Source organism: Capra hircus, chromosome 11 (assembly GCF_001704415.2).
Source record: "Capra hircus breed San Clemente chromosome 11, ASM170441v1, whole genome shotgun sequence".
Taxonomy (NCBI): domain Eukaryota; kingdom Metazoa; phylum Chordata; class Mammalia; order Artiodactyla; family Bovidae; genus Capra; species Capra hircus.
This window is the reverse complement of record NC_030818.1, coordinates 15,865,207-15,892,692: the sequence shown is the minus strand read 5'-3', so window position 1 is coordinate 15,892,692 and position 27,486 is coordinate 15,865,207. Positions and strand designations below refer to the sequence as shown.

General features: G+C 39.5%; 1 protein-coding gene across 3 annotated transcripts in view; it reads right to left on the bottom strand.

Moving 5' to 3' along the window:
- The window catches only part of RASGRP3 (RAS guanyl releasing protein 3), a 114,705-nt gene that overhangs the window by 66,293 nt on the left and 20,926 nt on the right, over positions 1-27,486 (bottom strand). Inside the window, exon 1 of one of the 3 annotated variants that reach the window (XM_005686402.3) lies at positions 14,306-14,979. The exons of the other annotated variants lie outside the window; for them this stretch is intronic. The gene's annotated coding sequence lies outside the window, so the exon portion shown is untranslated. Of the gene's footprint in view, positions 1-14,305; positions 14,980-27,486 lie in introns of those variants that run through there. 3 annotated transcript variants of the gene reach the window in all.

The following is a 27,486-nucleotide window of genomic DNA, read 5'->3' as shown; positions in this document are numbered from 1 at the left end:
ATCAGAGTCTTCTCCAATGAGTCAACTCTTTGCATGAGGTGGCCAAAGTACTGGGAGTTTCAGCTTTAGCATCATTCCTTCCAAAGAAATCCCAGGGCTGATCTCCTTCAGAATGGATTGATTGGATCTCCTTGCAGTCCAAGGGACTCTCAAGAGTCTTCTCCAACACCACAGTTCAAACGCATCAATTCTTCAGTGCTCAGCCTTCTTCACAGTCCAACTCTTACATCCATACATGACAACTGGAAAAACCATAGCCTTGACTAGATGGACCTTAGTCGGCAAAGTAATGTCTCTGCTTTTGAATATGCTATCTAGGTTGGTTTAGACTGGCATTATTTTGGCCTTTGTTTTATTCCTATGTTTATCGTTTTCAGTTTCATTTTATTTTTGCTGCTTATCATAAGCTGTTTTAATTCTTTTTGGAGGATATCAGAGGATAAACATTTATGAACAAAGGCATTTTTAAAATATGTGAATAAAGAATTCTATTTTATGAGAACAGTTGGCTTCCTTTCCCATTGTCCCAGTACTGATTCCCCTTGAATACTCTCAGAATGACGCTACATAGAATGCACTGCTTGTGTTACAGGTTTTACTTATAAATCATCTACTCTGTTGCCTTGTTACTCTGCAGAGTTGTTTCAGGCAGAGAGTGATGCTCAATGTGAAACTATTAGAAGAACTATTAGAACTTTTTTTTTTTTTTCTCCTACCAGCTCTGTCAGTTACTGGAAAATAGCTTATGCTTCTGGGGGTCATTTTTTTTTTCATTCAAATCCAATTAACAGTTACTAAGAGGCAGGTGTTCTTGCCAAGTCAATACTTGACAGTGCCTCAAAAGCTGTTTTGTGGGAGGGTGTGTCTGATCCATATGGCAACAACTTTTGAGGATCAAGAGGTTCTCAAAGTGTTTTCATTTTTATAAATAACCCAAGAACAATCATCCATGAATTGTGTTAATCCTTCTTGAATCACAGCCTTTCTTTCTGGCAAAACAAGTGTATAAGCTTAATATCTCTGGTGTAAAATACAATTCTGCATAAACAAACACTGAACCCCAGTTAGTGATATGTATGATAAAGCATTGAGGAGTGGAGCGAACTGCTGTCTACAATTATACTGGAAAGGAAAGATGGACCAATGGATGAACAGAGGATTGAGTATTTGGGTAGATATGTGAAAAAGCAAACCTAGGAAATTATTAATGGTAAAACTGAATTGGCAGGGGAAGATCCCCTGGAGAAGGGAATGGCAACCCACTCAAGTATTCTTGCCTTGAGAATTCCATGGACAGAGGAGCCTGGCGGGCTGTAGTTCATGGGGTTGCAAAGAGTCAGACATGACTGAGCGACTAACACACTTACACAGATGTTCACTATACCATTCTTTCAACTTTTTTTGTTTGAACATTGTCATCATAAAATGTGAAAAATTCTCTCCATTATTTTATACTTTATTTTGTGTCTTTTACAGTCAACTAATTTTTTAATTGAAGTAAAAAAGGGATATTATATTGATATGTAATATTATATTAATGTATAATATTATGTTACAAGTGTACAATGCAGTAATTCATAATTTTATAGGGTATACTCCATTGATAGTTATTTAAAATATTGGCTATATTCCCCGTGTTGTACAATATATCCCTATAGCTTATTTTATACATGATTGTTTGTACTTCTTAATCCTGTATCCCTGTATTGTCCCTCCCCTCTTCCCTCTCCCCATTGGTAACGACTGGTTTGTTTTCTATATCTCTGAGTCTGCTCCCTTTTTCTATATTCATTAGTTTGTTGTATTTTTTAGATTCCACAGATAAGTGGTATCATGCAGTATTTGACTTTATCTGTCTGACTTATTTCACTCAGCATAAGGCCCTCCAAGTCCATCTGTGTTGCTGCAAAATGTTTTCCTCCTTAAGGCTGAGTAACAGTCCATTTATATATATGCCTGGAGAATCCCATGGGCAGAGGAGCCTGGCAGGCTACCGTCCGTGGGGTCACAGGAGTTGGACACGACTTAGTGACTAAACCACCACCACCATGTATAGATATGTACACACACACACACATACCCCACATTTTCTCTACCCTTCATCTGTTGATGGACACTTAGGTTGCTTCCAAATCTTCTTGGCAATTGTAAATAATGCTGCTATGAACATTAAGGTGCATTTATCTTTCTGACTTAGTGTTTTTGCTTTTCTTTGGATATATACCCAGGAGTAGAATTACTGGATCATATGGTGGTTCTATTTTCAATTTGTTAAGAAACTTGCATACTGCTTTACACAGTGGCTGTACCAATTTACATTTCCACTAATAGTCTTCTGTGTTTCCATACAAATTTTTATATTATTTGCTGTAGTTCTGTAAAAAATGCCATTGGTATTTTGATAGGGATTGAACTGAATCTGTATATTGCCATGAGTGATATGGTCATTTTAACAATATTCATGATTCTAATCCAGGAACACTATATCTTTCCGTCTGTGTCATCTTCAATATCCTTCATCGGAGTCTTAGAGTTTTCCAAACACAGGGCTTTTACCTCCTTAGGTAGGTTTATTCCTAGGTATTTTTTTTTTTATGTGATGATAAATGGAATTGTTTCTTTAATTTCACTTTCTTATTGTATAGAAATCCAACAGATTTCTGTATATTACTTTTGTATTCTGCAACTTTACCAAATTCATTGATGAGCTCTAGTAGCTTTCTGGTGCCATCTTTAAATTTTCTATATATGATATCATGTCATCTGCAAACAGTGAAAGTTTTACTTCTTCCATTCCAATTTGCATTCCTTTTATTTCTTCTTCTTGTCTGAATGCTATGTACGTCTAAGATTTCCAACACTATGTTGAATAAAAGTGGCTAGAGTGGACATCCTTGTCTTGTTCCTGACCTTAGAGGAGATGCTTTTAGCTTTCAGTGTTGAGTATGATGTTAGCTGCGCGCGTGTTACAGATGTTTGTTTAGATGGCCTTCCTTGAGGTGTGTTTCTTCTATGCCCACTTTCCGGAGAATTTCTATCACAAATGAATGTTGACTTTTGCCAAAAGCATCTTCTGCACCTTTTGAGATGATCATACGCTTTTCATTCTTCAGTTTGTTAGTATGGTATATCATATTGATTGATTTGCAGATATTGAAAACCCTTTGCATCCCTGTGATAATCCCACTTGTTTGTTGAATATTTTGTTAAGGATTTTTGCACCTGTGATCATCAGTTACATTGGCCTCTAATTTTCTCTTTTTGTGATACTGTTGTCCGGTTTTTGTATCACAGTGATGCTGGCCTCATAGAATGAGTTTGAAAGTATCCTTTCCTCAGCAATTTTTTGGAATGGTTTGAGAGGGATAGATGTTAACTCCTCTCTAAATGTTTGGTAGAACTCACCTGTGAAGTTGTCTGGTCCTAAACTTTTGTTTTTTAGGTACTTCCATTATTTTAAATTGACACCTTTCAAACTTTTAGTGTTTGGGGATTTGGTGAATAAGTCACATACATTAGTCTTTATGATATTATAACTATTAACCATAGATAAACTGAAGAGGTGTCAGTTATCAGTCTGTCTAAGTGACTCCTTTCTCCCCTGGAGCATTTTAGATGCTATTCTCTTGTTTCCTAATTTTTGCTAATGATTCTCTTAAGGTGAAGCAATCAAAATTACTCCAAATATTCTAAGTCTCAAAGCTTTGTTTTAGAGTAATAGGAAAACATTTTTGTATTTGTTTCCAATAGTCTCCGGTGAATGAAGAATCAGTCTAAATGGCTTTTCATGGAATGCCTAAACTGTATCAGTTATTGGCATATTCATAGGCTGATCGTTGTTATTTAGCCATTAAGTCATGTCCTACACTTTGTGACCCCATGAACTGCAGCATGCCAGGTTTCTCTGTCTTCCGCTATCTCCTGGAGTTTACTCAGACTCATGTCCATTGAGTTGGTGATGCAATCAAACCATCTCATCCTCTGCCACCCCCTTCTTTTGCTTTTAATCTATCCCAGCATCAGGGGCTTTTCCAATGAGTTGGCTCTTTGCATCAGGTGGCTAAAGTATTGGAGCTTTAGCAACACTCCTTCCAATGACTATTCAGGGTTGGTTTCCTTTAGGAAATATATCTAGCACTACAATTTGAAGTTGTCAATTCTTTGGCACTCAGCCTTTTCTGTGGACCAGCTCTCACATCTCTCATACGCCGATTGTGTGTGTGCGTATGCTCAGTCATGTCTGACTCTTTGCAACCCCATGGACTGTAGCCTGCCATGGGATTTTCTCAGCAAGAGTACTGGAGTGGATTGCCATTTCTTCCTCCAGGGGATCTTCCTGACCTAGGGTTCAATCCATTGTCTCCAGTGTCTCCTGCACTAAGTTTAAAATCTCCAGGTTCACACAAGTTTAACACAAGTTTAAATTTTCTCAGGGATTTTCCTGGCAGTCAGGTGGTTAAGATATGATTCCTACTCTGGGAACTAATATCCCAGATGCCATGTGGCCAAAAAAAATTTTTTTTCTCAATTCCCTCCCCTCCTTCACCTGCATATCCAATTGCTCTTAGGAACTATCAACTTTACTTTTTAAACATTCTGAAAATTCTTCCATCCTCGCCATTAGTTTAATTCACACTTATCTCTGGAGCCTTTTATTGATCTTTGGCATTTATTGACAAGCTTCAATTTTGTCACTTAGTTTAGATGTATTGATGATACTGTGGATTTTTCAAAAGAGAACTTATCTGTTATAAATATAAACTAAAATATTTACAGGTAGAATGATGAGATGTCTGGTATTTGCTTCAAAACTAAGAAGGAGTGGACATGAGTAGGGATATATATCAAACAAGATTGGCCATTGGAAATTGTTAACATGAAATAATGAACACATGGAGGTTCATCATATAATTTTGCCTACTTTTGTGTAATGTTGGAAATTTTCTATAATAAAAAATACTTTTTAACTTTAAATTCCCCTCAAAACTATCTGAATGCTTCAGAAGGGCAAATATTACCCTTGACCATCTGGAACTACCTTATCTCTGAGCCTTGAATCCAGTTCCTCCTCCAACACATACCCTATGATTCAGCTCTACCAAGTTCCACGTTATTCCTGGAAATATTGAAAATATAACTGAAAATTGGAAATATAACTGAAAAATTGGAAATCTAACTCCTGAAAGGAGTCTTTCAAAATATAGGTGTTTTTTTTTCTTTTTGAACAATGACTACTTATCCCTTTATATCCTCTTCAAAAGTCACCAACCCTAAGGAACCTTCCCTGACTTAATCTGCTATAGTCATCTCCTTTTCCCAGATTTCTATTGAACTCTGTGGAAACCTCTTTTCTAGAACAAATATTTGTGTGTTGTAAGATGTTTGGTGGAATAATTTTTTTAAAATATCAGTCTGCTTTACTAGGTGGTAATATCCTGCAGGGTAAAGGGTATGCTGTTATGTATGTTCGTACAATACGCAGCACAAAGCATATGTGTAAAAATACTTGCCAAATGGATCACAGGAAAACACACTTTGATTTTTCTTTTACTTTTGTTATCCGGATGTGGATTCTGACTTTCACATAAGAGGTCCCATAAACTAGAATGTACTTAGTCATGTTTTGATAACTTCTAGTTGAGTGAAATTTCCAAATGTGAGGATTACAACGCTACACAATCTTTCAAATGTCTTAGGCTCTCTTCCACAAGCTTGATGTGTAAGAATATTCCAAATAGTTGTAGGATTTAATGCCTGACACATTTCTTGGCCATCCTTGTAGCTAAAAAGACAGTGACTCAATTCTTACACAATAACTCCATCAGTGGCTTACGTCCATCAAAGTTCTTTCAGCCCCCAAAGAGAATTTGCAGGTAGTATTTCTGCTAAAGCTTAGAGAATGACAGTAGAGTGAGATATTATGTGTTCCACAGGTCCTGCTTCAAGTTCTGCTTGGCCCTTCTCTCTATTTGTAATCATGGCCCCAAGAAACAATTTATAGAGTGAATACGAATGCCCCTCTTGGTGCCAATATTATGTCATTTCTCGTAAAAACCAAATACCATGTAAAGCAGACTGTCACTGCTGGTTAATTAGCTAGGTCCTGTGGTCATGATCTATTTTAAACCTGTCATCATCTGAGATTATACAATGATTTTTGAGTGTTACCAGAGGCTTAGCTCTGCAGGGCACCCTGCCCGAGGTACAGAGCACCACAGCTGAGGGAACACCTCAACAACGGAAACAGGATGAGACTGCAGAACGCAAGCTTGAATCCAGACTACTAGGACATTGCTTTGTCCTGCAGCATGCTTCTAATGGAAATACTTATGCACTGGGCACGACCAAAACTGCAGAATCTGGACCCTCCAGAACGGATGCCTTTTCCACAGTAAGCATCAGTTTTTAACATAAACATAGAGATATAGACAGTATGATAGATTAGAAAAAGGCATGTACTTTGCTTCTAGGAAGACTGGGGCCTCCAGCTTTACTGCTCACTGCCTTGTGACCTTGCACAAGGTCCTCAGCCTCCCTGAAATTTAGTTTTCTCTTCTGTAAGTCTCAGCAATACTATCTACCTCTGGGTGTTGTGAAAATAAACACCAGGTTCTTTCTTCTGGCAGTAGCAGATTCAGTTTAAATACCTACTACTGAGGAAAATAGGAAGGGACAGATTCATCTTGGAATCAGAGTGACATGACTGGAAAGAGACTACAGAGAAATCTCGAACAGCACCATTCAGATTGAGCCCTGTCCTTGCCATAAGAAAATAATGATCTCTAAAATATTCTGTCAGCTCACAGGATTTTGAATGGCAGTGGTTCCATGCATAAATGAAATTCTTTCTACTTCTAAAAAGCAGAACTGTAAGTGGAGCAGAATCCAAAGTTTAGTCAAATTGAACTCATGGTATGAGTTTTCCAGAACCAAATAAGGAAATTATACTCAGTTCTTCTATTTTAAAGCTGCTTTAAACTGCTGTGGAGTCTGTGAGCTTCAGAAATCTACAGCAACTTGAGATTTGAGAACATTCATTCTTCCAAGTCACAGGCAAAGTTTTTAGAGTATAGCTGGAAAATAACATTCATTTTTCCTAGCTCCTTGATCGTAGGTCTGCTGCTGCTGCTGCTGCTAAGTCACTTCAGTCGTGTCCGACTCTGTGCGACCCCATAGACAGCAGCCCACCAGGCTCCCCGGTCCCTGAGATTCTCCAGGCAAGAACACTGGAGCGGGTTGCCATTTCCTTCTCCAATGCATGGAAGTGAAAAGTGAAAGTGAGGTCGCTCAGTCGTCACTCAGTCATATCCGACTCTTCGCGACCCCAAGGACTGCAGCCTACCAGGCTCCTTTGCCCATGGGATTTTCCAAGCAAGAGTACTGGAGTGGGGTGCCATCGCCTTCTTCGGATCCTAGGTCTAAAGAGTTCTAAAAAACCGGGACATCAGTTCCTAATAAGGAATCCTTTAAGTGGAATCTTCCGAAAGTGAAGTTAAGCAAAAGACTCCACAGAAATTTGGTTCAGCCCATTTTGAATTGCTGGATGAAAGTAAGAATATTACTTTCTCAAAACAAATCAGAGGTATAACTAAACAGTCCCTTTTTCTTTTTTATTAAAAAAAAAATGGAGTCTGATCCCATGCCCGACTGATGGACTCTTTGCCTGAGTTCTTCTCCTTCCTTTTAGCCTGCTCATCAACCGCTAAAGTCACTACCACAAATACCTCAAGAGGGGGAAAAGAGAACCGATTAAAATCACTTAGACACATTCAAATGCAGTTATTTGTCCGCCACTTTGGCAGCAATTAAGCATCAGTAAAGTGGTGATTAAAATGAAATTCTGTAATTAACTGTGAACTTAGTTTTTTGCCTTATTAGTTCTCGATCAAAGATTGTACCTACAAAATTATACAAAATTCTGTAAAGTGATTATTCTTCAACCAAAAAAAATAAAGATTATACCTGGAACACATTCAAAGACGAAACTCTAAGTATACTTATGATACTAAAGAAAACCAATGGACTAATGATCTATGCAAGGGTCTTGGAACATTTTGTGAGGTAGGGACAGGTTCACCCAAAGCAACACTAAGTGAGGCAAAGACAGAGCAGCAGTTGGCACATAAAGAAGTCTTCAGAAAATAAAATGACTAATTTGACCATGTAGAAACATAAAAGACATTGGGAATAACTGCAGCTACATATGTCATTTATATATTGAGTTGAATATTTTAAGTTCATCACTTACAATAGGAGCATTAAGGTTTACTAATAAATATAAGGTTTATTAATATCAATATATTACTTCAGAGTCCATAGACTGTAACCCAAGAATGTAAGCCTTTAAATCAACTTTTTCATGTTTTTCTTTTCTTGAAAACAAAATTTCCCCTTTCCTCCCATTGAAAGGTACAGAAAATTCTGAGTATTACACCATAGTTACCAAGGAAAAATATCCTTGAATCAGTTTATGAATTAAATGTTTTTCAGGATGTTTTAATTTGAGGAAGGCTATTTTTCACACCCATAATTTTAAAAAGCAACTATGGAAAGAAACGACATAATAGCTGTTATTGACGAAAAGCTGTTCACTTGTTTTCCCCATTCTCTGCCTCTAAGCTCAAGCCATCAAAATGCAGAGCTGTGCTGTAAAGTCATCACACACCATACACTGTCATTTTTAAGACCTTGAGAACATAGTGATTATACAGTGAACTGGATTGCTATCACAGAAAATTAACTAGTAGTGAGGATTCTCACTGAGTCTAACAACCTAAGATTCTCTCAGTTGTGGGCAGGAGGAAATGATCACAGGGACACTGTGCCTGGTGGTCAGAGTACATCTTTTTCATGAGAATAAAGGTACTATATAACTAGGTAGAACTTCCAAGAAAGCTGATGTTTTGTTGGGTAAAGGGAGTGCCTAGTGGACATCAGACTATACTTTTTAATCTAAAAAACAACAAAAGCCCTCCTAAAAGCTGAATATTACATCATGCCATAGTTGATACTGCTACTGCTGCTGCTAAGTCGCTTCAGTCGTGCCCAACTCTGTGTGACCCCAAAGACGGCAGCCCACAGGTTCCCCCGTCCCTGGGATTCTTCAGGCAAGAACACTGGAGTGGGCTGCCATTTCCTTCTCCAATGCCTGAAAGTGAAGTCACTCAGTCGTGCCCAACTGTTCACGACCCCATGGACTGCAGCCCACCAGGCTCCCCCGTCCATGGGATTTCCCAGGCAAGAGTACTGGAGTGGAGTGCCACTGCCTTCTCCTATAATTGATATGACTCTACCTTAACCACACTGGGTCTGCAGGGTAGGAAAATGACCACCAAGTTCCTTTAAAAAATACGACCAAAACAAACACTATTGTGTCTGTAACTAAGCTGACCCTGTTGCCGAAGCCAAATATCCAAAGGCTTTGGAAACATCATCATTGACCTGTGTTAAATGGCACATCGGGAATCAGTCATCCATTTACCTTCTACCCATGAGAATACAGCACAAGCTATATTCCTATGATTATAAAGAACAATGGATACTATCCAGAGTCAGAAGACAGGGGACTTAGTTGAGCTTGGTCACTTACTGGTACTGTGACCATGGACAAGTCACTCACTCTCTCTCATTCTCGGTTTCCTCACTGTAATCAGTGGTGATGGTGCCCACCCCCGCTTTCATAGGATTGTGGCAAAGTGCAAGAAAAGTGTCTAGTGCTGGAAGATTTCCATTAAAATGCAGGAGTTTGCCTTCTCAATACAGCAGAGCCTCTCAAAGAAGATGCAAACACAGGGAATCCTCATAACACCAGACTCCAGAGGTACATACACCACTGTGATCCGTTAAAGCAGCAGAAATCCCAGACTTTCAAATCCATAAAAACAAACTGAATGTGACAGACAAACAGCTAAACAACTCCAGGGAGGGCAAATGAGCAACCGATACAAACAGAAATGGCATCCAAGGGCGTTAACTCTTTGGGAAGAGTTTCTTCGGAACACAAGCTGGCAAAAAAAGAGAGAGACAGAAAGACGAAACAGCACTGCATCACCAAACTGGTTTCTGTGTAAAAGATCCCAGGAAAATAATCACTTTATTTTGCTTCAAAGCAGGTCTCTGGAGTGTGACTTGCAGATTCTGCTACACCCCTAAGTTCATCTCAGGAGTCCCCATGTGGCACCCACCAGACCACACCGATTGCTAAGAACTGGAGGTGATTTCCAGTGGCTCTGGGTTAGCAGATTCTATTGCTGACTGCTCTTGAATTGGCCTTAGGTTTAGAAGGATCAGGCAGGTGAGAAGTAGGTGAAAAATTCCCTCTTCTTGTTACAAATAGCTTGGTCTTCAAAAGATATAATCTTGTTATAACCACCTTGAAAAAACATTGACGACTCTCTCAAAGACACGCCTGAGTGGTCTGCTTACTTCACTTTCCTCCGGCTTAACCAAAAGACCCTTCTGCTCCTCACTCAGTGATCTTTCTCATCACCAGCCCTCATTTTGACATTGAACCACATGGAAGGATATGGAGAGTTAACTTTTCAGAAGCGTTTGAGAAGCAGGTTTTTCTCAGGGCTCTGTCTCTGGTTGATGACCCAGGAAAACCACAGGTTCATGGGCCACAAGTGAGAAGGTCAGTCTTTAGAAATGGGGCAGGTGGGGAGAGGAGTGTGCACTCGGGCAAATGGTGGTGCCAGGGAGCATTCCAATCAGCAGAGACAAGCACCTCTCTCCTCTCCCCCACCCTCCAAATGGAGCAAAGAGAGGGAAGAACTGCATTGCTTCTAGTCCTGAACAGCCTTCTAGTCCTGAACTCTCTGAACAACCCGCCTTCCAGGCTGAGCCGCACAATGAACAGGACTGACACTAGCGTTATGACCACTAAGCTGGCTGTTTGGGGTGGGGCAGGGGTGGAGTGGCTGTCCCCCAAAGGAAAGGAGTGACAGGAAAAAACGGAGGAAAAGGCCAGCAAGGGCAGCGGGAGCAGCGCATTCCTGGGTAATAATAAAGCTCCCAGTGGCTGTTCTGACCAATGCGCGGGCCATCAGGGAACCACTCTCCTGGAGAAAAACACGCTGCCAGTCAGAGCTGCTACGCTGCCTGTGCTTGGATTGTCACAACGGGAAGCCTCACCCTTCCTGCCAGGGAGAGTTCGAAAAGGCCATAACGCACATTGTGTGTCTAATCGTGTTGTGCTGAAATAGTCTCATTTGCATTTCATGAGGTTTACGCTTCAGTGTGTGAGATTAGCAGATGAACTGCCCTTTTTTTCGTTTGTTTAACATGTGCAGGTTCTGGAGTCAGATCTTGGTATCACTTCTGCCTGCATCATGTATCTCCAAGTGACTACAGTCTCTGAACTTCAGTTTCTCTGTCTATAGCACTGGAATAATTATATAAAGCACGTAGACTTACTGTGAGAATTATATGAACATAAACACAGTTGCTCACCACAATATTTGGCACAGCAAGTGCACAATTAATTTATGTTATAAGTTTTGTACTGTGGGTGCTAAGTGGCTCAGTTGGGTTCGCCTCTTTGCAACCCCATGTACCGTAGCCCACCAGGCTCCTCTGTGCATGGGATTCTCCAGGCAAGAATGCTGGAGTGGGTTGCCATGCCCTCCTCCAGGGGATCTCCCCCACCTAGGAATCTAACCCGCAACCCTTACATCTCCTGTACTGGCAGGCGGGATCTTTACCGCTAGTCCCACCTGAGAAGCCCTATAATCATTAGTGCTAATATTAGGACGGTAGTGATAGCAGAAGCCTTGACATCTTTTCAAGCTCTGCCCCTGACTAGTTCTGGAACCTAGATAAATGTGCTACAATTTCCTCATCTTTGAAATGAAGGCATTAAATTGCACATTAAAAGCTTTGGTTCTGAGAGAGCAGTACTGACATACATTCACTACCATTTATAAAATAGCTAGCTAGTGGGAACTGCTGTCTAGTATAAAGAACTCAGCTTGGTGCTCTGTGATGACCTAGAGAGGTGGGATGGGGAGGTGGGAGGGGAAATATGTATACATATAACTGATTCACACTGTTGTAGCAGAAACTATCACAACACTGTAAAGGAATTATGCTCTGATTAAAAACTAACTAACTAAATACACACACAGAGACACACAAAACTTTGGTTCTATGGACATACTGTCTTCATGCAAAATAATTATTTCTATTTTTCTGATATTACTATTTTGAAAGTCAAGATATCATTGGTTTATACAATAATTTGTAGGCTTTCAAAAATTCAGCACTCATAATTCAAAGAATAATCAGACTGCCATTTAGATACCCCTCACTTTTAAGGTCGGAGAAAGCAATGGCAACCCACTCCAGTACTCTTGCCTGGAAAATCCCATGGACGGAGAAGCCTGGTAGGCTGCAGTCTATGGGGTCGCTAAGAGTCCAGACATGACTGAGAGATTTCCCTTTCACTTTTCACTTTCATGCATTGGAGCAGGAAATGGCAACCCACTCCAACGTTCTTGTCTGAGAATCCCAGGGATGGGGGAGCCTGGTGGGCTGCCGTCTACGGGGTCGCACAGAGTCAGACACGATTGAAGCGACTCAGCAGCAGCAGCAGCACTTTTAAGGTGGGTGGCTCTATAACTCTGACTTCACCTGAGTGTTGCTTTCTACTGTCAGTCTTCAGAAAAAGGGAACTACACCAGAAACAAACTCCCTAGAGAATGGCTCCTTGGGTAGCCTGTGCCCCAGAGTCAGACAGAACTCGCTAGGCCATGTGGCCACACGCCGACCCAAGGACCTTGCACAACTGGCAAACAGAGGAACAAAGGAGTTGGAAACATTGTTTCCTTACTGGACACTCCAGGTTTTGTGAACCCTTCTATATTTCGAAAGAAATAAAGGGGGAACTCTCCCAATGTCAGACTAGCCAGGCGACTGAATCTGCTTCCACCCCAGGTCTTTGGCTGATGTGGCAACTCAAGGCCAAACGCACTGAGGGAAGCTTGGGCAGAATCAGCGTGTCATTTTCAATCCATTCTCCGTGTATGAGGAGGGTGGGAGTGGTTGAGGGAGAACTTGAGCCTATATGACAAGCTGCCAGTCATTTAGGGAAAGAAACACACGTCAGGGTGGCCTGGGTTTCTCACAAGCAAAACTGACTCTTTGGTCAGAATTCAAATCAAAACACCACTCTGTGCACCCCCGCCCCCACCCCCCTTAATGTCCAGGCAATCCAGAAAAAGGAACTTCTTTGGTTACCTGCCCCCATGGGTCTGATTCAGAGACCTGGCACTTCCAGAGGTTTTGCCTTCTCCTGTTCTCCTTTCCCTTTCTTAATCGCTGTCTGGGGACAACAATGCAAGGACAAGTCCCCGAAACGGAAGCTTTGTTTCAGGACTGTGCCTGCTCCGCTGCCCTCCCGAAACCAAGCCCCATTACTGCCAAATGAACCAAAGAAAGAACAAGTTCTCTCAGTGTTGGATGCCAGGCCCCCTAGAGTTGATAATTAGCTTCAGAAAACACTTTTGTAATCTGGGTCGTAAACAAGGAAGAACGGCTGTTTACATCAAAAACACAGGAATTTTCCCTTATCTAAAATAAGGAAGACTAGGGACGACTAAAAATTTTAGCTGTGAAGTGATAGAAGTGAGTTAGAAAAGCTGTAAAGTAATGAAGATGAAAAGAATTATAAAATTTATCTTTCCATGAATTAGAAAGCATGTCTGAAATCTAAATATGATTTCTAATCTAAGTCTTATTTTGTTAGCTTTCTGTATTGAAGATTTTTATACAGTTACATGAGACAGTCTTCAACTTTGACTAAGAACTGTCCAGTTGCACATATAATTGATTCACAAGCTGTTTCTCAAACAATATTTTCAATGCTAAGACTCAAGCATCAGTGGTAAAAACTGATGAAAATCCAATCTAGTTATCAACTCACGTCAATAGTCTCTACTTCAGAAACTGAATCTTGGCTTTGAAACTAAATGTCATGTACCATTAAAATTACAAATTCCAGGAAATAAACTTGCTCTTTCCTAGATAGGAATCAAGCCATATGCCTCACTAATCCTTAAAGTTAGAAAACAACGCTGCTGAAAAGAACAGTTTCTTTAAAAAAAAAAAAAGACTAGTAAAAACACAAATGGCTATTAGCAACAGGTAGAAATAAAATATCTCCTTTAGTACCAGAGGGAAACCAAAATTAAAAACTGTCAGCGGCTTGCAAAACATGTGTGTAGCTGCACACACACAGGAGCGTGTGCGCACAAACACACACACACGCACACACACACATACAGAAGAAAGTTCTCCAGTTACTTACCAGGATGGTTGGTCGTGTATACTTCACATGAGCGCCCTGCCTGCTCAGCTGCCAAGTGCTAGAGCACTCGGCGAGCAGCTGTTTCCTTCAAGCTGTGGCTGTGTCTTAACCAGTCACATGCACCTCCTGATAAATACCGCTATGTGCCAGGAGGTCAGAAACTGAAGATCATTATTCTCCTAATTCGCACACCGTCTCATAACCCGTGCGCTGGCTCAGCCAGTGCATTAGCATGTAGAGCAGCACATTCCATCATTTGTTTTCCTTTGTGACAAAACACCAGCAGCTGATAACTCACCCTGGAGAGCAGGTCACTGCAAGTGGAAAGTTGATGTGTTTGTGTTGGGAAAGAGGTGGCAGGGGGTAGGCTGACAGTCCGTCTGCTCTCTTACCTCCCTCAGGTTTTCAATGGGACACTTGAACAGCAAGAGGAAGGGACCCCAGCAGTACAGCTGGTGGCGGCTGCTCTTCTTCCCACGTGTCCCTAGTCTACATCCATCTGCTGCTCCATCTTGGTTTTATTTTCTCAGCATCCCAGGCTCCAGTTTGTTGAAAGAGCCACAAACTGAGTGGACTCTTCCGAGGAGGGCAGACTAGCAGTCTAAGAAAGCTTAGGCTTAATTTTAAAGGACAGGGCTGCTACACCCCGTGATGCTGAGGGGCAGATGTGTGGAGGCTTAATGAGGAATAGCAAATGCAGCTTTATCTAAAGAGCGAATGGAAATGATTTCAGGCACTTGAGACCAAACTTCCGCATAGTTATCTATTGGGTTGTGTCAACATTTGGTGGCACTGTTGAGATTATCAGTGAGGGAATGAGAGTGGAAACAGAAATGACATAGAAATTCACAAAGCACTCTGCAGATGTGCTGCTGCCCCCTTTGCTATGCCAGGAAATGGGACCAGCCTGCTGTTTCCTATGTTGCTCACAAAAGTGGCAAACCATCCTGAGTGCTTTGTTGAATTCATATTTCTCACCTGGGCTGATTTTCCCACCACCCCACCCCCCTTCTTCTTTGCCCCTCTCTGCAAAGAAAGCCTTTAAGCTATCTGACTTTGGACAGATTCTGACCTTGGGCATCTGACCCAAGCTGTGGTAAGAGTGACACTTACCCAAATCTGTGCCTGAGCAGAGGAGAGGAGAGATATGACGGCGATTCAGCCCTTTTGGCAAAGTGAACATCCAAAAAAGATTTTTAAAAGGTTAAAATGCCCCAGGGGATTTCTGAACCATAATGAGTATGTTAAACTGTCAACCTTGATTTTTAATAAAAAAGATCTTACTCAATAGAAGAGCCTGTGTAGGCCATTTTTCAAATCTGGATTTTGTCTCATAATTATTTACAATGTTTATCAAACCAGAAATTTCCCTCTGTACAGAAGATAAAATGTTTTTCCAGAAAATCAGAAAAGGATGAAAAAAAAACCATCAGTTTTGCCATTCTTTCAGAGGATTCATTTGTTAGCAACATGTGAGAGCCCAAAGTACAAATGAAATTTTTTTAAAACTTCAAGATGTATCTTTTTTTAAGGGTTCAAAGTTAATAACAGAAATAAGACATCAGAATACAATGTGCTGAAATACATGTTAGCTTCATAAGCAATTTTTCCTCATGTGTTCATATGACCATCATTAACCCGAAACAGAAAAGGAGGCCTATTGAACATGTGAAATATTACTTTGATTTATTATTACTTTATCATTATAGAAACTTTTGTGACCTGATGGCATCCATCAGTTACTTTACTTGTAACTGACTTCTTAATCATCCTGGTGATCTATTGCATATCACATGGTCAATGAAAGAGAGAAACCCTTCAATAACCAATAGAAAAAACAGCCTCAGGAAAGTTAAGCACAAACAACACTGTAAAGCAGCTATACTCCAGAAAAACAAAAGAAGGAAATACTTTTCTCCTTCTGTTGGCAGAGAGGAACAAAAGGGATGGACCCTGAGTCACAGCCTTGAAGCAAACTGTCAATGCAGACCAGGATCGGGAACACGCCTTCCCAATAGGGTCCAGGAGTGTGATGGAAGGTTCTCCAATGACACCTTTCAGCCTCGCAAAGAAGTGGGGAGATCCCACCTCCATGCCCATATTGTCTACAGGTACCAATCATTTCCTTCAACTCAAAGAGAGGTGCCCTCCTCCTATCAGAGGCCATCTACCTACTGGATTTGGGTCTCACTGGGCAACTCCCACCTGTTCAGGATGCTTTCACCAACAACGTTACCTTCTCACCCTCCTCATTATCTAAATATGCTCATGGTTTTCTGTGTCCTAAAAACAATCCTTTTTGATCATTTGCTTCTTTAACTCCTGCCCTAATCCATTCATCCCCTTCATGACTAAACTTCTGGAGAAATACTTGTATGGTCTTGCATCCCATTTTAAGTCTCAACCTGCTTACAGTCTGGCTTCTTCCATCAGTTTCACTGAAATGATTTTTTTTTTTTTTTTTTTTAGGGAAAGCAGGCTCAGTTCAGTTCAGTCACTCAGTCGTGTCCGACTCTTTGTGACCCCAAGAATCACAGCACGCCAGGCCTCCCTGTCCATCACCAACTCCTGGAGTTCACTCAAACTCATGTCCATTGAGTCAGTGATGCCATCCAGCCATCTCATCCTCTGTCATCCCCTTCTCTCCCTGCCCCCAATCCCTCCCAGCATCAGGGTCTTTTCCAATGGGTCAACTCTTCACATGAGGTGTCCAAAGTATTGGAGTTTCAGCTTCAGCATCAGTCCTTCCAATGAATACCTGGGACTGATCTCCTTTAGGATGGACTGGTTGGATCTCCTTTATTTTGGGGGGCTCCAAAATCACTGCAGATGGTGATTGCAGCCATGAAATTAAAAGACGCTTACTCCTTGGAAGGAAAGTTATGACCAACCTAGACAGCATACTGAAAAGCCGAGATATTACTTTGCCAACAAAGGTCCATCTAGTCGAGGCTATGGTTTTTCCAGTGGTCATGTATGGATGTGAGAGTTGGACTGTGAAGAAAGCTGAGTGGTGAAGAATTGATACTTTTGAACTGTGGTGTTGGCAAAGATTCTTGAGAGTCCCTTGGAAAGCAGGCTAGATTTATTCAAAAACTATAAAAGCTTATAATATAAATCAAATAAAATTAGTTGTTAAAAGTGACTAATATGTATCAAAATTCTGACCAAATCAAGACAATCCAGAGTACGGAAAGATTATATAGCTCAAGAAGAAAAAAGCCATAAACAGGAATGTCAATAGAGAAACTACATAAATATACAAATCTACAGTTTTAATGTGACAACAATAAATCGTTAAGTACATGTGTCAGCTATCTTTCTCCAACATTAAAATAGCGTATGTTTCACTTTTAGTAAAAACATACATAACACATAAAATCTTCCCCCAAGTCACTAAAGACCAAAGTTATTGGTTTCACTTGTATTTTTTTTCAACTTCTCAGCTGTATTTGACCCAACTCACCAAACACTCCTTAAAATTTTCTCCCGTGACTTCTATAAAATTTTACTCCTGCTTCCTTCAGCCTCCTGTGTGGACTTTTCTTCTACTTGCCCCTTAAATGTGAAAATCCCCTCCTTTCTTCCTGTTTTCTTACATCTTGCATGTGTCTTCACTGATTACCAGTTACCTAGTTAGTTGCATTGCCTTCAAAAGCCTGTCTCTACCTTCAGTCTGTTCATTGTTTTTACACTAAAAGCTTCTCTGGGGCCGTGGCGGTGGCTTTGGTACCTCTGTATTACCAGAACCTGTGACTGGGCTTGAATTTTTCTCTTGCATTTCCCACTGCTGTTTCATTTCTTACTCTGTGTTATAGTCAGGTCTTCACGTGTCTATGTTGCATCCAAACTTCAACTACCTTAGAGAAAGCGTATAACTTACTCACTTTATACCCTGCAATGCCTAGTCCAATGTCTGATATATAAGAGATATGTGGCTGTAACCATGCTGAATAAATAAATGAATGACTGAAGAGAAAGGTCATCTGCCTATTCCTCTAAGAGAAGATAATTTTTCAAGTTTGCAAAAATAGATTTTATATTAGTTCATCAAACCATCCTCAGCAATTCCCTCCCAAAAGAAATTATTTTCTCCACATTCTTTGACAACACGGTAGTAAAACTGTAAAACAATTACAAAAGCCAGAAAAGAGCCAACCTCTTGGAAAGATTTATCATTTGTCTTTAAAAAAATCATTGATTGGAAAAGAAGAAAAAACAATTATAGAATGCTTAGAAATTTCAGTAATGAGAACACCACATATCAAACAAAGCAAAAGAGTTCATTTTTGAGTTAATTGTGTATGCACAAAGCAAAAAAGTTAATCAGAGACAAGTTGACTTAAGAATAAGTTAAAAAACAATAGATCAATAATCATGGGAAAATGCAAAAGTTATTAAGAAATTGTTCCAAGAAAACTTTTTGGTCCAAATTACTCATACAATCAAGTTCTCTTGTGGCTTGAAGCCACAGATAATTCCCAGGCTTTACAAAATGCTCAAGTGGACAAAAATAACAGAAAGCTAACAGAATACTCTTGATTTAAAAACAAACAAACAAACTGATAGAACATAATAAAGGAAACCACAGACCTGTGTAACATAGTTAACCCTTGAGATTAAAAAATATCTCAAAATTAAGGAATGCATTAGCATAGTAACATAAATAAGTCAACAGAAAAAAACTTTTGATTTAGCACAATAGATAATCGTAACAAGTCTTCTGATAAAACTAAATATCAATTTTTTTAATTAATAGAATAGGAGAATTTTTCTTAGCACAATAAAGATTGTGTATCCCAAACCAAACACAGGCATCATACCTTAAGGTGTAATACTAGGAGTATAAACATTAAAACCAGAAACAAACAAGAAAAGAATGCTCATTATCACTACCATCATTTATTTTAGCATACTATTCTGGACCAGATAAGAAAAAGAAACTAAAAAAAGAATCATGAAAGAGCAGGAGACAGAATTATCTAAACTGTACATGTTATCATCATTTACTCAAAAGAGTCAGCTTTTTAAAAAGTTTTTAAATAACTGGAAATGTCAGTGAGGTGAACAGTTAAAAAACAAATTCACAAAATAAAAGAACTTCCCATAAAACAGACAAAAACTGTTGGGAAACATAATGGAGGAAAAAAAGCTTAATAGCAGCAAAGTTTCTAGAAATGACCAAAAAAGTGAATAACTTATATTTTAAAATTTATAAAACTATATTGAGAAAATATTTCAATAAGTAAAGTTATATGATTTTCTTGGAACAGAAGATTCAAAATTCTCAAAATGTCAATTTTCCCTATTTAATTTATAAATATAATTAATTTTTGGTTAAAATCTCAAAAGAGATGTTTCAAACAACTTAAAAAAGAACTCCTGAAGTTTATTTGAAAGAATGAAATACAGAATGGTAAAGAAATTTTTAGAAAACAATGAAGGGGTGTGTCCTGGATATTAAATAGGCTAACAAGAAAAAATCAGGAATTTAATAGTTTGATACTGATGCCAAGGGAGGCAGAGCAATGGAACAGAGCAGAAAGCCCAGAACTATAAATACAAGCACTATAATAAAATGTCTGTTAAATATGGTGTTTAAACTCAGTGGGGAGAAATTATTATGGTTGAATAGTTAATTATTAGGAAAAATAAAGATGTAATTATTACCTCACATCATACACAAAGTAAATGCCTAGTGGACCAAAGAGTGAAACATGAGAATAAAACCACACACTTGGAGAAAATGATGTAATTGTTTTTATAATCTTAAAAATCATGTAAATCATGGTTAAATATGTTTATTGAGAAAATTATTCTATGATCAGAAAAGCAGAAATCATAAAGAAAAAATTTTACTATTTAAATGAATAAAATTTGTATACGTCAGAAATAACCCCACCATAATCAAAATTAAATCAGAAATGTCAAAATGAGATTAAAAAATGAAACCTGTATGTTAAAGGGTTAAGAGCCTTAACGTATGAATAGCACTTATAGTTAACAACAAGACAAAGGATATTATAAATGATACACAAGGGAAGAAATATAAATGGCCAATACACATCTGAAAAATACTGTTTCCTAAAAATGAATATAAGCTAAACAATAATAGGATACCATTTATTTTCTAAAAACTTGACAAAGATGAATTATTTATACTTTCCAATGTTGGCAGGAGGTTTGGAAAATGGCACCTTCATACTCTACTGGCAAGAATATAAATTGCTACAACATTTGAGGAAGATAATTTTGTGATATGTAGCCAAAGCTTTTTAAAATATGTATACTTTAAAATTCTTCAGTTTCTGTTTAGAGATATAGCCCCAAAATATAGATATTCATATATAAGCGTGTTTTTAACAACATTGTTTCTACTAGTGAAAATTTTGAAACAATCTATGTGCCAAAAGTAGTAGAATAAATAACACATTCATAACATGCAGCACTATGGAGTCATTATAAGATCATGTCAAAATATGTTAATGTGGGAAAATATTTGGTATAGATTAAGTGAAAAACACAAATTACAAAACAATTTATTCAGTGTGATGTCACTTTTCTAAGAAAATATGTGAGCATGTAGAAAACTGAAACTTTTGACACCCAATTTTTAACAGCAATTATCTTTGGGAGTTGAGGTCACATTCAGTTTCCCCCCCTTCTTTTGCTTATCAGCTCTTTTCTAGTGTTTCCATGATAAATATGTAGCAGTTGCTCATTTTCAAATGAGATCTTTTTTATATAAGAAAAAATATACTAGGCTTATAAACATACTGAAGTATTTTAATCATCTACATGAACAAGAGAAAGCCTTTGATAAGAAACATGATTAAGAAGAAAGGACCCAGAGCAGGAAAGCCTCCCCATCCATTAACAAAGCCAGCCACTTCCTCCCAACTAAGACTTGATTCTCTAAACTGGTGCTCCTGGATGTAATAACTGACAGCAAGTCACCGGAAGTGGTGGAACTACTTCAAAGGAGGTTCAAAGGATGAAGGAACAGGAGGGAAACATGGCCTGGCTTAAGCACCTTGGATTCAGTTTCTCAGAGACATCCTGATGGGTCTTTGTGCCTATTAGAGGCATTCCCACAAGCAGAAATTCCCAGATGGTATCCATCCCATGCCCAGATCAGAGAGCATGAACCACCACCACCACCGCCCATTACTCCCCTCAGCCCTGCCAGCTGCCCCCCATCCATCTGCTAGGTGCCAGGCTCCATACAAGCTGCTCCAAGCTGGTGACACACCACCTGCTGGTCAACTTGAGGTCCCACCGCCATGCTGCATCCTCACCCCACCTTATCTTCAGGGAACCTCATATGCAATGTTACTCTTGTATTTCTTGGGTTCAGTAAATTCTACCTGGTCATTGCTTCCTCAGATACATGTACTTTGGGGGCCCTTTATCTCCTTTTTTTCCCTTCCACCATTTGTCTAAGAATTATAGGGGATCTTCTTTCACCTTGTTCTTCCCTTTTTTTCCCCCTTTTTTCACCATGTGTGAGTAAAAATAAATAGATAATCACAATCAGCTGTAAGAACCACGCACACTACATGCCAGGTACAGAGAGAACTTGTGAAAAATCAGAGTAGAAAGAAATTGTGAAGAATCAGAGTAGAGTTTTTAACTGCCAAAGCCCTTGAACTAAGTAAACCATTGTCAATAAATGAGAAAATAAAATGTCTTGTGTTCAATGTGCATTGCATTTAGGGATTCATCAAAGTGTGTGACAAAAATCTCTTACCTTCAAGGTTTATAATACCTCCAGGAGAAAAGTGGAACATGTAGAAAGCCATATGTAAGGAATAACAACAAATATTTATCACAACAATCAGCATCTCTTAATATTGTTAATAGTTTATAACAAATTATCACCTGCTTAAAATGCTCCTTTAATTCTCACAGCAATGCTCTATGGAGATACTATTATCCCCAGAGGACCTTTAACAAGATTAACTAGCCTGCCCACAGCTGCTGCTGCTGCTGCTAAGTCGCGTCAGTCGTGTCCAACTCTGCGCGACACCATAGATGGAAGCCCACCAGGCTCCTCTGTCCCTGGGATTTTCCAGGCAAGAACACTGGAGTGGGTTGCCATTGCCTTCTCCAATGCATGAAAGTGAAAAGTAAAAGTGAAAATGAAGTCGCTCAGTCGTGTCCGACTTTTAGCAACCCCATGGACTGTAGCCTACAAGGCTCCTCTGTCCATGGGATTTCCCAGGCAAGAGTACTGGAATGGGGTACCATTGCCTTCTCCGAAAGCAGCAAAGAAAGAGACATTTTGAATGTGACCGTCTGACTCCAAACCCTGCACATTTACCCCACAAAATGATTTGGCAGTCAGAGAACTTTTCAGAGACTTGCTTGTCCTTTTCTAGCTTACCCTGCTTATCCTCAAGCATAACAGCCAAGTAAACTGCATGGCACTTTAAGATCTAATCATTGGCATCACAACAGTAGCCTGCTACCCTTGTCCATTGCAAACGTGTGCTATTTCAGCCAGTGATAGTGGTTCAGTGGTCGTGAGGTGGTCTGCTAGACTGAGTGGCATTTATAACATTGCTTCTAGGACTTCCCAGCGGCTAAGATTCCACGCTGCCAGCACAGGGGGCCCGAGTTCAACCCCTGGTCAGGGAACTAGATCCCACATGCAGCAGTGAAGACCCAGAGTGCCACAGCTAAGACCTGGCACAGCCAAATAAGTAAAAGAAATATTTTTTAAAACCATTGTTTCTGTGCATAATACTTCTCTGGGTTGAAAATATCTTGAGTTCCCAATAACTGATTTACAAGTGAGCCTTTGGAAGCCAGCCATTCATAAACTGGAGATAGGGCTGTAGAAAAACAAAGAGGAGAATGAATAAGGACAGTCTCTAGCAGAGGAGGCCTCAGCAGAAGGTGCCCTCAAACCTCATCCCCTGTGCCCCCATTTTACGCACCATCCCAGGAGGAATTTCTGTACAAATCAATCCTGATTAAAAATAGCCTTCCCCTTTCAGTATCTCTTTTTCCTGCCAATCTCTTCTCTCTTTTACCTCTTTTTTATAAAATTTCATTTACTTTTTAAAAACACATTACATATTGGTAGAGTTGCATTTACTCAGTCTGTTTAAATTTATCTTAATGGCAACATTTTCCCCTCCATCTAAGCTTCTCGGATCTCTTAGTGTAGCTTCTTAGACCATGCTAGCCAAAGCTATATTCAGTTAAAAAAAAAAAAAACAGGAAGGAAAATTAAGTATTCGTGGCACAAAACACCTTACTTAGCATAACTGCTTATACAATAACTTCCCCCACTAAGAGTCTTCTTTCAAAACCCTGACTTGACAGCAAATTTCATCAGTCTTTGAAGCTCTCATCACTATGTACCACAGATTAATGATAATATTAACTTTAAGTCTTCTAAAATGCCACTGCAGTTTCCAGAATTCTTTTAGTTCTTGAAAAAAGTTGTTCAGAGTAAAAAATAAGGAGATAAATAAATATAAATAGATAAAATCCCCAAGGCTGTCGCAATGCATTTTCCTGAGAACCATTTGGTATGTAGAAAATAATAAAAGGGCAGTTTTCACATTTATGGTTTCCTTCCTATTTGTGTCAGCATCATTGTTATATCAAAGTATAAAACACAAAGCTGATTCAGGGATGAATGAGGCAAAGAAAATATTCAAATTTATTTGTTTTTCTTGTTATGTGATAGCCAAATGCACAAAGTGGGGCACAATTTGATCTTCCTAGGAATCACAGGAAAAGCATAGTTAGAAACTCCAAATCCTCTTATTCTTATATGCAAACTATAGGACCCCTCGGACCCACTTCTCTCTATTCTCTCGTTGTTTTGCCCTTGCTGGACTCCTGTAAATCTGCTAAGCTGTCCTGAATTCACATCACAGCCCGCTGGCCTGGGCTGGAAGATGATGGTCAGTGGACACTTTCGGAATGAATGAAGGAATTTATTTTTACACCATGGTTATACTATACATTAGCCATACTATTTTGATACCAAATCCATTTGCTCAAAATTATACATAATTCTAACCAGTGTCAGTGTTTTACTTAAATCGCTTCTCCTCTTTACTTTACCATGTTACCCAAACCCAGCTGGCTGACTACAAGTCCTATTTTCCAGTCTTTAGTGCCAAACTACTTGCTCAAGCTTTAATCCAACCACCACCACCTGTAGGTTCTAAATCTGTGAGGCCTGAGCTTCTAACCTCATTTCCATTTAGCATACGCTTGATCAAATATTGCCATGATTTACTTGCACTCTCTTTGCTGAAACTTTTGACTGCATCTCAGGCTTACTTATACCCTTTGTGTGTAGAATGCCTTTGGATAAGATATTCCTTTCTAGGACTTCCTGGAAAAACAAAAAGGCAACCACAAGAGTGGGAACCTGCTGCGAAATGAGGATCTAACATTCTTGCTATAGGATTTTCTTATTTGCAGATCACAGGGGGTCAACTAAGAAAGCCCTTTTAGAAGCACATTAAAAAGTGGTAGCAACGGTTCCAGTTTTCCTTCATATTTTAATTAAATAAGGAGTGTTTGTTCTCAGGGCTTTTCTTGGTGATTGCCATTCTTATTAGTGAAAGGCAATAGATCCATTTATGTTGTGGTAAACTCTCAAACTGAGAGGCAAGTACAGGGGAAGGGTCAGAGCTGAGAGGCGGGTGCTGTTTCCTTAATAGAACCATAGGAAGTAAGAAAGTCAGCCACAGCGTCTTGGCTTGCGGAAATAAACGCATGGTAGTGAGCAATCAATGCAGGAGAGCATAGGTTAATATAGCTGAAAATAGCAACCTAAGTGGTGAGGCTTCAATAGGTATTTGAATGCTTATGAACACTTTTTTAAAAATATATATTCTAATGGTCAGGAAAACTACCTTATCACTTGGAAGAATGCTCTTGTTTCCTTTTACACTATAAGAGAAACAGATGCCTGTGTGAATTTTTTAACTTACAAAATATTTAAACTTAAAAAAGCAATAATGCCCATCACAGATAAATACAGATATATGTAAGGGAAATACTACAAAAAAATAAATAAATATGTTATTGTAGAACTCCTCTCTCTCACTGAGATGACACACACCTATGAGAAATGCATCTCATGCATACATACACACATAGGGCTCTATTTGTCCATTAAAAAATAATCTGTAATTTGATTTTCCCCCATCACAGTGTATCATGGTTACATATACTGGCTTCAATATCAGTAACATAGATTTATTTTCTTAACAGTTTTGTACTCCTTCATACTGTAGTTATGTAGTTTATTCACCTTATTGCTATTGCTTAGTCACTTCAGTTGCATCTGACTCTGTGCGATCCCATAGATGGCAGCCCACCAGGCTCCCCCATCCCTGGGATTCTCTAGGCAAGAACACTGGAGTGGGTTGCCATTTCCTTCTCCAATGTATGAAAGCGAAAGGTGAAAGTGAAGTCGCTCAGTCATGTCCGACTTAGTGACCCCATGGACTGCAGCCTACCAGGCTCCTCTGTCCATGGGATTTTCCAGGCAAGAGTCCTGGAGTGGGGTGCCATTGCCTTCTCCGATTCACCTTATTGCTGAACACTAAAGATGCTCCTAGTGTTTTGTCTCTATAAACAGTGCTGCACTAAACACTCTAGCACATACATCTTAGTTTCTGGTGCTCTTATTTCCAAAGTATAGATCTCCAGAACTGGAATTATTGGGATTTCAAAGTTATTCATTTTACTCTGAACTCTCATTTATTTTCCCAAGACTAAACTGAAAGCAATGCAAGGGTCAAGGCCTTTAAAAGACTGATAATTGTAAACTTAGAGGATCAAGATTATTCATTTGCAGAATCCTGTCCTACCAGGCATATTAACTAAATCATTTGTGTTGAATATTTTGCTTGATTTTCATGTAGAATAATAACTTTTTTTAAAAAAACAAGCATATTAAGCCAAATCACTAAAACTGGCCAAAGTTAAGAGTTAGAATCTATTTCTCTCACTTCCCTGGATAGCTTAGCTGGTAAAGAATCCGCCTGCAATGCAGTTGAGTTCAGTTCAAGCACGCCACGCTTCCCTGTCCTTCACCAACTCTCGGAGCTTGCTCAAACTCATGTCCATTGTGTAGGTGATGCCATCCAATCATCTCATCCTCTGTCGTCCCCTTCTCCTCCCGCCTTCAATCTTTCTCAGCATCAGGATCTTTTCCAATGAGTCAGTCCTTTGCATCAGGTAGTCAAAGTATTGGAGTGCAATGCAGAAGACCCCAGTTTGATCCCTGGGTTGGAAGGATCCCTTGGAGAAGGAAAAGGTTACCCATTCCTGTATTCTTGGGCTTCCCTGGTGGCTCAGTTGGTAAAGAATCTGCCTACAATGTGGGAGACCTGGGTTCAATCCCTGGGTTGGGAAGATCCCCTAGAGAAGGGAATGGCTACCCACTCCAGTGTTCTTGCCTGGAATTCCTTGGACAGAGGAGCCTGGCAGGCTACAATCCAAGGGAGTCACAGAGTCAGACACGACTGAATGACTTTCACTTCACTTCAACCCTTATTATCTGCATACACCAAAAATTCCATGAGCTCTAGAGCCCATTCCAGTTGCAGAATCTCTTGCTGATTGATTTTTTTTTAATGTATGAGCAAAAATGAACTGATATATTAGGAAGAACATAAATGTTAATGTTGGAATAGAAATTAGTGCTAGGTGGAAAAGGGTCAGGAGCGCCCTCACTTATTTCTATCTTGTTTTCTGGACTGTGGCCTTAGTAACTGAAGGGCCAGCTCTTCCACATGCCATCTCAGTGAGGGAGGGATGGGGCCCGCAATCCAAATAGAACAGTAGGAGCACCCCAGGTCTACAACTACACTCTTTCTGGCATTAGATGTTTATCACAAACCACCTCTTCTAAATCATATAGTTTCACCATGTCATTTGGTTTGGGATTTTGGAGTGAAAGTTTGGACTATGTTAGCCTGTATTTTAACAGCATAAATACTCCACATGACCATTAACTAATATGGCTATACCAGCCAATACAATTTAAGATACCAGCAACTGAGCATAGAGTTCCTTGCCCAAAGGAAAGAAAAAAAAAGTTCTATTCAACATGAATTAAAGGAAAATTGTTCACATTACCAAAGCATTCTTTGTTTTAGAAAGCCACTCATTGCAGGATTACAAGAAATGTGTGT